The 11584-nt window shown below is 39.9% G+C and overlaps 1 pseudogene; it reads right to left on the minus strand.

The window, feature by feature from the left end:
* Window positions 1–8601: 8601 nt before the first annotated feature.
* On the minus strand, window positions 8602–8831 carry LOC111771014 (small nuclear ribonucleoprotein G pseudogene; annotated as a pseudogene).
* Between the last annotated feature and the right edge of the window lie 2753 nt (window positions 8832–11584).

Genomic DNA, 11584 nt, shown 5'->3' on the forward strand with positions numbered 1-11584 from the left:
ACTGTTGATGTTTTTTTGTGTATGATCATGTGGTTAGGCAGAGAATTTGAAGTATCTATTGATCTAGTCTTGCCTTTCAGTATATAAACACTCAATGACTTGGTCCACTTCAATAGACACTATGCTAGGTACTGAGGAATCAAAGATAAACTCTCATGTTTGAGAAATTCAGTATCTAGTCAGGGGGAGAGACCCATAAACGCATACTCACAATATCATATTGTAACTGTTAAGTAGGAAGCAGGCACAGAATGCTGTGGGAACAGAGAAGAACTATGTGGACTATGGTTTTCAGGAATGTGCGTCTCAAGGTAGGGAATTCAGTGAGGGGGCAATTGAAGGACTTTTCACAAAAGCTGATGAGAGCCTAAATCAGGACAAAGGTTTTTGGACTAGGGGTCAGGGGATGGAGTCAGGCAAATATAGGAAATATGAAAGACAGGATTTGATTATTGATTAGATAAGAGGAGAACTAGAGGTAGATAGATAAATAGATAAACAGGGAGAGACAGACAGACAGAGGGAAATGACAGACAGGTTTCTGGCTTAGGTGAAGGTGCCATTAGTTGAGACCAGCGATTCTCGAGAAGAGCTAGATTTGGAGGAAAATATTGTATTGGTTGAGGCAAGGAGAGGTAGGAGATGAAGCGTGAGGTTGAAGTGGGGTACTTGTGGCACATGATTGTAGACATGTCCAACATGCAGTTGAATGTAAGAGTCTGACATATGCTTAAAGGTAAAGTGCCAGTACTGGAGGAGATATTTCAGACCTAGTAGAGTAAGAGGATAATAAATGGATCCCCATGGTGACACTCTGAACTTTTTTTATCCCTTTGATCTTCTACATCCTCTAATTCATTACTGAAGGCTACCACCTCCTTGGCATCATCAGAGTCAACCCTAGTCTCATTCAACGAAGCATTTGAGAAGTTAAAGTCAAATCAGCCTTGAGGCTGGTCCCACTTTTACCAAGGTCTTGCCCTTCCCCTTAGTTTCAGTAATGGTTCCTAATCACGTTGGCTCATGGCTGAGTCACACATCTATAGTTACCTCAATCTGCGCTCCAAGTCCTCCAGCATTGCCTTACTCCCATCATTGCTCCCAGGGACTGGAGCCTGGTCTAGACCTCATGCTTGGGTCCCTGCTGCAAGACTGATTCAGGGTGGTGCCCTCATGCCTAGGCCTGCTGCCTCAATGTGGACATCTGCTGTTTATGGAGCCCAACCCTCACTCACACTCCTTCTAAGAAGTACCCCTAACCAGATTTCCTTTTGGTGGATCCCCACCCCTCCACCTTCTCTGTTAGCACAAGTCGTTACTGTGAAGCTGACCCTATGTTCTTCTCAAACAGGCATCAGACAATCAGCACTTTGCATTCCCTTAATGCCAGTGCTCCAGTGATAGGCTCAAAAATGGTATGTGTTTCAAGCAGAGGCAATGCAATATGCTTTCCCCCACTAATTCATGTGTGTGAAAGACTTCTCCCTTTTCCTGCTGGATGTGGCTAAGAAAGCATGCAGCCCTGGGAAGTGCTGGTGATGTGAGAATGGAGTCATCCAAAGGAACAGATGGAGAGACCACATCCTGATGTTAATATTTGGGCCCTGCATTCAGCTGCTTCTGAAGTCAAATCTAAGACTGGACTGCTCAGTAATATTATTTTTTGTGTTGGGGTTTGTTACCTTTAACTGAAAAAGAATCTTAATTGATTCATAATTTATTCACTCAATGAATAATCATTGAGGATGCACAATATGTCAGGAATTGGCTAGGTGTTGCGGATATGGAAAAGCATGCATCAGAGATGGTCCCTGCCCTCATGGAGCTCGTAGTTGATTGGAGGACCACTATTAGATTTCACTGACATTGACTTCATGCCTGCCTGAACTTCTGCCAGGACTTCTGTTGACAGATACCTCTAATTCTGGGCTTTGCTTGCCAGGTTTTCCAGAGTCTCTACCACTGAATACGCAAAGAATTCATTCTTTAGTCTGGAGAGCTTCACAGTTATGGGCCATCAGCTATATGAGCCATCTCATTCTGGTAGGTCTAACTAGACTCTGGGTCTCAACAATTGCCTGTCTGACTTATACCATTGCTAGCCTAGCTTCAGTATGTTACTTCTCATATTTTACTTTATTGGTTGGTTTTCAGATGTCATAAAAAACAAGGATTGAATAAATTTAAGGAGTTGGATGATGAGAAGGGAAGTGGGGACCTCTTATGAGTTAGGAAAAGTTAGCTGCATATTCATTTATCAAACAAGTATTCTTTCATAGAAACATTTCAGAGTCACTTTGGTGGGAAAAAAGTGAATAAAAATGAACATAAGTTAACATTGACTGAACACATAATTATCTTCTTTCCCTTCCTATATCCCTCTCTCTTTTCCGTCCTTCAAAATATATTTATTAAACCAATTCTTGATACTGTTCTGGGGGTTGAAGTACAGCTTTAAACCTGCAAAATCCTTGCCCTTATGAAGCCAAAATCTTAATATAACAGGTGTTGAGTTTGGGGCTTATACATGTAATTCCATTTGAAGCATGCAATAATTCATTTTTACCAATAAGGAAATGCAGTCTAAGAGGTATGAGTATATAATTTGTCCAAGATCAGAGCAAGGGCAGAGACAGGATTCTAACCTAGGTGCATCTGACTCTAAAACCCATATTTATGGATGTAGAAATCAAGCTACACACGTAAGTGCTATCCAGAAAAATAGAGCAAGGTACAGTCTTGCACCAACTAGTGACAGGGATCTGTTCTGAGAAATGCATCTGGTTAGGTGATTTCGTCATTGTGCAAACCTCATACAGTGTACTGAGGAGGACAAGATTTGCCACCCTGATGGGGTCTCTTTTACATGAGGATTATTTAGGCTGATTATTTTTAAGAAAGAAAGGTCTCAGAAAGTTTTTCCTGTTACCTGCCCCTTAACTGCCTAAAGAAATTCAAATTAAAAAACCTGTCTCAGGAAGTGAGCTATCACCTTAGCATAACATGAACTAGGTGGTAGACAGGCAAGTACCTGGAAAAGCCTCTTTGTTGGACTCTCTCTCTGTTCTTCTGTTTCTTTGCGGCCAAACAAACACTTGTTTTCTAAACATTTTCTCCTTTTCACCCACCTATGAATTGCCTTCCTTGTCTTTGAGGTCCCTGACTCTCTCTACCCCAACATCTTCTTTTGTCTTTGCTTGAGGATAGTATTTAAGGTGAGAGCGTTGGCCATTTTTCCCGGTTACTTGTTTTTTCTGGGTCTCTCCTATGCATATATGTTATTAAACTGTTGTTTGATTTTGTCCTGTTAATCTGTCTCATGTCAGTTTAATCCTTAGACAAGCCAGAAGAACTGAGAAGGTAGAGGAAAATTTCTTCCTCTTCTACAGTACTTACACAAACCTTGATGATATCGCCTACTACACACCCAGGCTGTATGGTACTAATCTTGTGGGACCACCACCATATATACAGTCCATCATTGACCAAAATGTTCTTATGTGGTGCGTGACTGTGTATGAGATACAGAGTGATGGGGCCAAGAAAGTTTTAGGTTCAGAGGTGGAGCAGGGATCTGAATTAGGCCACGAGGAAACCTAAGGGATAAGCTTTGTAGGCAGAGGGGACAGCGTGTGCAACAGGAGCGTACTGGATGTGTTTGAGGCCCACAAGGAGGGCAGTGCAAAGAAGGCAAGGGTTGCAGAAGACGTGGTCACGGAGAAGACAGAGGCCAAATGGCGAAGCTCCTTACAGACCGTAGTAGGGACTCTGGGTTTAGATGATACTCATCACTCTTATCCAGTTCTAAAACGCCAGCTCTTTCTGTTCAAGGTTCAGAGGACTGAGAAGGAATGAATCAGAGACAGGACTTTGAGTGCTCAGGGAGTGGGTAAAAAAGATGAGATAACAATGCTCGGGCTCTGGCCAAGCTCACATCCCACAGTGTAACCACACCCTGCTTGGATTTCATTTCTATCTTTGAACTGGAGTTTGAGCAGAATGGGAGTGGAGGGTCAAACTGCCTCCCTGTTACAATTCTGTTCTGATCTCTTTCCATTCTGTGCCTGGGCAAAGAGAGGGGAAGATCAGCACAAGTGGGTGTGAGATCAGAGGCGAATTATGCAGCTGATAGATATTCTGTTTAAAAGGAATTCCAGTGTTCACCCCCACTCCAAAATATCAGTGGATATTTCTGCCAACACAAAGGCTGACACCACAATGCTATACTGATTTACTCTTCATTTTATCAGGACATATATTTGTATAGCTCTGTATAACTCAAAGATATAAAGTAAGTCAAACAGACGACCCCACATAATGTGATCTCTAAACTTGGCCTTATCTTATAATTTAAAGTAAATCTCTCTGAAAATATTGGATAATTTACCCTGCTTAGAAAAACTTCACTATTTGCTTTAAGTGGGTAGGCCTAAGAGTGATTTTTCTTTCTTCTACATTTTCTTTGTTGAATGAAAATTCATTCTATAGTGGAAAAAAGAGAAACTTTCTTAAAATAAGGAAGACTTCATAAATATTCGGTATGAAAAATATTTGATATTAGAATTGAATGAATATGAATGACAATACTCAGATTTGGGGTTGGCAGAACAGAAGAATAGAATAGAACAGAATCAAACATTTTGAGAGCTTAGATATTCTTTAAATCATCTGGGCTTTTTTAGTGTGAAAAAATTAAGTTTGGAGAAGTTAAGCTTATTAAGTTTGAAATTTGTCTTCCAAACTTTAAGTAAGTGGTTCTCTCTGTTTTAACTTCTAGTTATCCCTTGACTTGTTGCCAAAGGTGGTCATTTTATCATGATTGTATTTTTGTTGATGCCCATGAATATTATGGTGGAGGGTGCCTCCTAAGGGGTTGGTGATAGCATTTTGAGGAGAGTTTGCCAGCTATTTCTTTTATATATCTATATTTGTATCTATGTCTATGTCTGTGTCTATTTTTTAAACTGTAATCCATAGAAATAAATGTATTTTATATTGGGACCTAGCACACATACAACTAAAACAAAAGTTTCTTTCTTCTCTTTGCTTATCTTATCTACTCTTCAGTTCTACTTTATTCTCTTTTGTTTCATGAAAAACTCTAGTCCTGGGCCGGCCCGGTAGCACAGTGGTTAAGTGCACATGTTCTGCTTCAGTGGCCCAGGGTTTGTTGGTTCGGATCCCAGGTGTGAGCATGGCACCACTTGTCAAGCCATGCTATGGTAGGCGTCCCACATATAAAGTAGAGGAAGATGGGCATGGATGTTAGCTCAGGGCCAGTCTTCCTCAGCAAAAAGAGGAGGATTGGCAGCAGATGTTAGCTCAGGGCTAATCTTCCTCAAAAACAAAAACAAAAACAAAAAAAACTCTAGTCCTGACCCACTGAAATGGTTTTATAACCTATTTGTGGGTCTCAACTCACAGTTATAAAAGGAGGTATGATTTTGAGAAAAAAATTCTTTTGGATTGAGAACTAAAACTTAAATTATTGGCCAATGATGAAAATCTATAATTGCTGTAAAAGGAAGCTGTGGATTATTTTGGGATCATATTCCTAGGGTTTGGTGGTTGCTATCATAGAATCAATCCATTCTCTGTTCTTGGACTAGATAGGCAATGGCCATCAGTTTGATCTCAAATGGCATTTGTCTCCTTATCTACTGATTCTTGGTGTCACGATTTAGCTGAATTGAACTTGCAGTACTACAAAGAATAGTCACAGGTTCTTGAAGCACTTGCTGTATGCTACAGGCTGTAAGTATATGCTTATAGCTTTCTAATTCTAGGTTTCAATAGCCAGAGAGAGAGGGAAATTAAGAGTGCAAAGTTCATTACTGCATTCACACACGAAACTCAATCATCAAAGTTCACTTAGAACTTTCCACAGACTGTGAAGACTTTACTCCTGTCCAATACATTAAAATCACGTGAATCTCACAGAAACTAGTGATTTTGAATGGATCTATAGCTTAGACCTCTCAGAATACATAGCATCATTTTCCTATTCCTTATTCTTTAGACAACAGCACTGTTTTGAAACTCACATCAGAGGACAGCTTTTGTTTTTGCCAACTCAATATCCGTGAACTCTTCTTTTGGTAAAACAGTAATGCGTGTTTTCTCTTGGGTACCATCTCCCCCACCTCCTCCCAGTTATTGCAGTGTAAATCATGAGGTCAGGGACCAATTCTCAGCCTTGTTGCTGCATTTTGCAGTACTTTCTTCCCCATTGCTGATTGAACTTGAATCACAAAGCATATTCAACCTCACCCTAACCTACAGAACCAATATTGAGGAGAGACAAGAGTAATCTACAGAATTCTGTGATGCAGCATCCAGGTTTTTGCTCCTAGATTGGTTTCTGACTTTGTGCCTCAGTTCTAATAATGGACCATCCACCTTGATATCTGGTACCTGAGTCACTGTATGTAATTTGACTATTAGTCTCTGAAGATCTGACACTTTGCTTTACTGTTGCTTCCTACTAAAGACTTAGACTATGACTGCATCAATTATCTGATTTCATTGGTACTGTTGACTTGACTTACTGGCTCTTTTAGCTTTTCTGTAAGCTTCTAGGGGACTGGACTATAGTCATTAGGAGTCTCATGGTAGGAGTGTTCCCATTTCCTGGTAATGGCCACCTGAGGGACTACTTTTCTAGGCTACCTTCTCTTGTTTGCTGGAATGTTTCAGATACAGAGTATGGCCCTCTCACTGGGCCTTCTCCCAGCATCTGTGGCTGAATTGGTTCCAAATGTCTGCCACATTCCCATGGATGAGTCTACTATCAAGCTGAGTCCCTCCTTTATTTCCCCACTGTTAACTGGACCATATCTGGTGGATTCTCAAGATATATGAAACTAACTTTTTGTTATCTTTCCCCCGTCCAACATAGCATCTTGCACAGGAAATGGTTATTGAATAAGTATGTCTATTTGAAATTTAGTATCGCTTGTCACAGTTGTCATTTTGTTTAAGGGGTCAGATTGATTTATAAAAGGAAAACTTGTACATGATAACTATTTTAAGTGAGAAAAATTGGGGAAGAATGAGTCCACTTCTTCAAGATTTATTATGAAATAAAATGTTAAAAGATCAAGTCCAGAAGGATATTTATTTAACTGCAACATTCAGACTATTTCAGTTCGGTGCTACAACTTTTAAGTGTGTTGCATGTAATCTCATATAGCTTTAAAACATTTTTTTATTATGATAAAATTAAAATATTATGAAGTTATGATGATCTGAAACTGTTGCATAGAGACAAAGTAAGAAGGAAAGAAAGAGAGAGAGAGAGAGAAGAATGGGGGGAGAGCGAGAGAGAAAGAGAAAGAAAGAAGGAAGGAAGGAAGGAAAGAAAGAGAGTGAGAGAAAGAAAGAAAGAAAGAAAGAGAAAGAAAGAGAAAGCATGAAAGAAAGAAGAAAAGGGAGGAAAGAAAAGATTGGGTTCTGCTATTGTCTCATTTGCGAACTTTATTTTGAAGAAAGTAAAAATTTGGTTTTATTAATATTATCATGTGTCATGTTTCAATTGGCAAAAACAACACACAGTTAATAGAGAAAAAACCAAATTATTCTGCTTCCTAAGGAAATGTGTTAGATTTGGAGTGTAATGACTAAAAAAGTACATTATGTTGATAAGTTAAATGTAAATTAGCTAATAAAAACATAACTAGTTACATTTCCCTGAAAATGCACACTGCGTGGAAAAGTTCTTTAAAGGACCTTCATGAGTTTGGGTATTCAATAATTTAAAAACACAACTGAAACATTTATCGGATCCTTCTTACAGATAAGCTAATCTACATTGCATAGAGATGTTTTCTCCGGTGTCTGGGTCTAAGAACAGCAAAATGGAAGATTCAGCTGTGAAGGGATAAGTGCAAAAAGGAAAATTAGTGTAGCAAGAGAGAATGCAGGACAAAATACTGCAACAATTTCTTTCAACACAGCATCATGGGCTATTTGCTTTCTTGCCAATTCTACTTAAGCACCAGAATTTTAAAACTTGCTTTCAAGGAGCTCCCTGTCTCAGCATGAAGGCAGACGTGCAAACAAATAATTGGGATATAATGTAATGGCAGAGCAGTGGAATGAGAGACAAACTCTCTGGGTAAGTGAGCCATGAAGGCTTCACAGTGTAAGTGATGTTTGAATAGTATAAGTAAGCCATGAAAGTTTCACAGTGTAGATCTCAAAGGGGGATAAGAATTTGCTGGATGGAGAGGAAAAGAAAGGCATCACAAAGCAGAGAATAGCCAGAGCAAAGGCATCGAGTTGTGAAATGCCACGCATCTTGAGGGAAACAATGAATAACCCCATGTGGAACAATACACATTGGGAAAGGGTTATTGGCGTGAAGTGACTAGAAAAGTAGATTGGGACCAAATGATGAAGGACTTTACATGTCAGTCAGAGGATTTTGGACCTGATCTTAGCAGTCATTGGAGTTTAAAAAGTTTTTATTGTAATAAAAAAATTTAATATGACAATCATACATGACCTGATTTTTACACCATAATAAAACAGGCCCTTTGGAGAGGGACATGTGGAAGCAATTGGTTTCTCTGCTGAAACCAATCTATAAACAGCCTCTATTCACACTCCTTCCAAGGCTTCCAGCATGGTGATACTATTTCCTTGTGTTACAACCATTCCAATATTGTTCTGTTGCCCCCAGGTATGATCTCCATACATTCATCTATTGCAAGATTTGTTAAGGGATCAAATGCCCTCAATATTCTTTAGACATGTCTGCTACTGTTTAATTTCAATGATAATTTCTTGTCCTTAATGTTTTTCAAGTCAAGAGGGTGCGCTTTGCTCATGGTGCCTACTCAGTGGGCTCAGATCTGCCTTGTAACTGAAATCACAGTCTCCCTCACACTCCCATGGTATCTTTCAGAGGTTTTTAAAGAGGAAAATGGCACAGATACATCAAACAATCTTCCTTCTAGGGTAATCTCTCCATGACACTAAGCCCCAGGCTTTGTCAGAGGAAACTGCTTTCCTCTGGGTCATTGTCACTGCTCAACCAAGCTCTCCAACCTCAGCTGAACAATCCATCACATGCCCCTTTTAGATCCCCCTGCTGTTCCTCCCAAACTTTCACAGCTTCCTTGAAGCCCTGTCAAGTGGCAACACCCTCTTCCTTTCTTCTTTCAAGCAAGTGGTGATTGCCTTTGCTTTTGCTTCCTAGATTATGTTTGAGCCCTGGAACAATGGTGGTTTTTATCTTATTAACCAGGGCCAGTTAACACCATTTTTGTGGTCATCCATGGTAGTGGTGGCCTTGCACATATGACTTCCATGTCCACTCAAGCAAGATCTGCATCTATCAGAATGTAGATTATTCATCTTTTTGGTACATATTTATTGAGCCCCTATTACGTGAAGGATATTTTAGGCACTGGGGAGTCAATGAAGAACAAAACAACTGAGACATCTGCTCCTGGAAGTTTATGGAATATTACAGGGGTTGGAAAACTATAGCCTGTGGGTCAAATCTGACCCACCATCTGTTTTTGAATGCAAAGTTTTGTTGAGGAGTGAGATCAGCAACATGGCATAGTGAGCTGTTCCCTTTGTCTCTCCCATTCTGAATTACAACTAAGTGGACATTGATTAACCAGTGGAAGATACTCACACAGTACAACAGGGCACCTGAGAGACTCATGCAGCTATACATCTGAAGGGAGATGTAAAGGGTACCTGGGAAGCAATGGAGCTAAGTGAGAGCTCCCCTACCTCTCCCCAGCAGCAGCAAGCCAGGTTGTGGGTCATCACATAGAGGCCAGCAATACTCTATGGCAGGGACAGCCTAGCCTGTGCATGAATGCTATCCCAGCCTATGGGAATGTCTAGCATGCTGTGGTGGCTCCACAAATGGGAACACGCCCCTGTGTGGCTGTGAGAGGAAGAAGCAACAGCCTTGCATGCAAATGTGTGAATGCGATCCAGGCCTGTGGGAGCACCCACCTTGCCACCATGGCCCCAACAAGTGGCCCCAGTTTAGACCCTGTGAAGCAGCCCCAGCCACCAAGCAAGTGGCTGGTGCGACTGTAAGAAAAAATGAGACAGCCCATGCACACATGAATGTTGTCCTGGCCTGCAGGGAGCACCCACTGTACCCAAACAACTTCCAGCAGATGGAGTGGGATCAGAAACACAGCTGCTGCTTCCCCCCAGTGGTGGGAGGTAGAATCAGCAACCTGATACTACCACAAATGTGCCTGCAAAGGGTCAATTTGTCAAACACCAAGATAAACTACATAATACTTCAGAGCAGAAGGAAAATGACAAGTCTTCAGCAACCAACCCTGAAGTCACAGAAATTCACATCTAAATGACAGAGAATTCAAAACAGTTGTCATAAAGAAACTCAACAAATTACAAGAAAATTCAGAAAGACAGTTCAATGAGTTAAGGAATAAAATTAATGAACAGAAGGAATACTTCACCAAAGAGATTGAAACTATAAAAAAAAGCCAAACAGAAATTCTGAATATGAAGAATACAATTAATGAGATAAAAAATAATATGGGATCCTTAAAAAATAGAGCTGACATCATGGAGGATAAAATTAGTGACTTAGAAGATAGAAATATAGATATGCTTCAGATGGAGGAGGAGAGAGAACTAAGATTTTTAAAAAATGATGAAATTCTTTGAGAAATATCTGACTCAATTAGAAAAAGCAACATAAGGATTACAGGTATTCCAGAGGGAGAAGGGAGGGAGACAGGAGCAGAGAGCTTGTTCAAAGAAATAATAGCTGAGAACTTCCCAAACCTGAGGAAAGAACAGGGCTTACAAGTACATGAAGCCAATAGAACTCCTAATTACATCCACACAAAAAGTCCTTCTCCAAGGCATATAATATTAAAACTGGCAAAAGTCAATGATAAAGAAAAAAATATTAAGGGCAGCAAGGCAGAAAAAAAATAGTTTACAAAGGAACCCCTATCACGCTTTCAGTGGATTTCTCAGCAGAAAGATTACAGGCTAGGAGAGAAGGGAATGATATATTCAAAATACTGAAAGGCAAAACCTTTCAGCCAAGAATACTCTATCCAGTAAAACCATCCTTCAAATACGATGGAGAAATAAAAGTGTTCCCAGATAAATAAGAGCTGAGGGAGTTTATCACCACCAGACCTCCCTTACAGGAAATGATGAAGGAAGCCCTCATATCTGAAACAAAAAGACAAAAGTTTACAAAGCTTTGAGCCAGGAGATAAATAGACAGAAAAAATCAGAAAATTGAAGCCTTCTATCAGAACGGGTTAGCAAACACTTAATTATAACATAAAAGATAAAGGGAAGGAAAGCATCAAAAATAACTATAAAGCACTTCACTTTAGTCACAAACTCAGAACACAAAACAAAATAATTTGTGACAAAAATAACTCAGAAGGAGAAGAGAAAAGGGATGGAACCTGCTTAGGATAATGGACATAAGAGGCTAATGGAAAAAGGACTATTTCATCTATGAGATCTTTTATACAAACCCCACAGTAACCACTAGACAAAAAATCAGAACAGAGAGACAATTCATAAAGAGAAAACTGAGAAAACCAGT

Source organism: Equus caballus, chromosome 28, assembly GCF_041296265.1.
Source record: "Equus caballus isolate H_3958 breed thoroughbred chromosome 28, TB-T2T, whole genome shotgun sequence".
Taxonomy (NCBI): domain Eukaryota; kingdom Metazoa; phylum Chordata; class Mammalia; order Perissodactyla; family Equidae; genus Equus; species Equus caballus.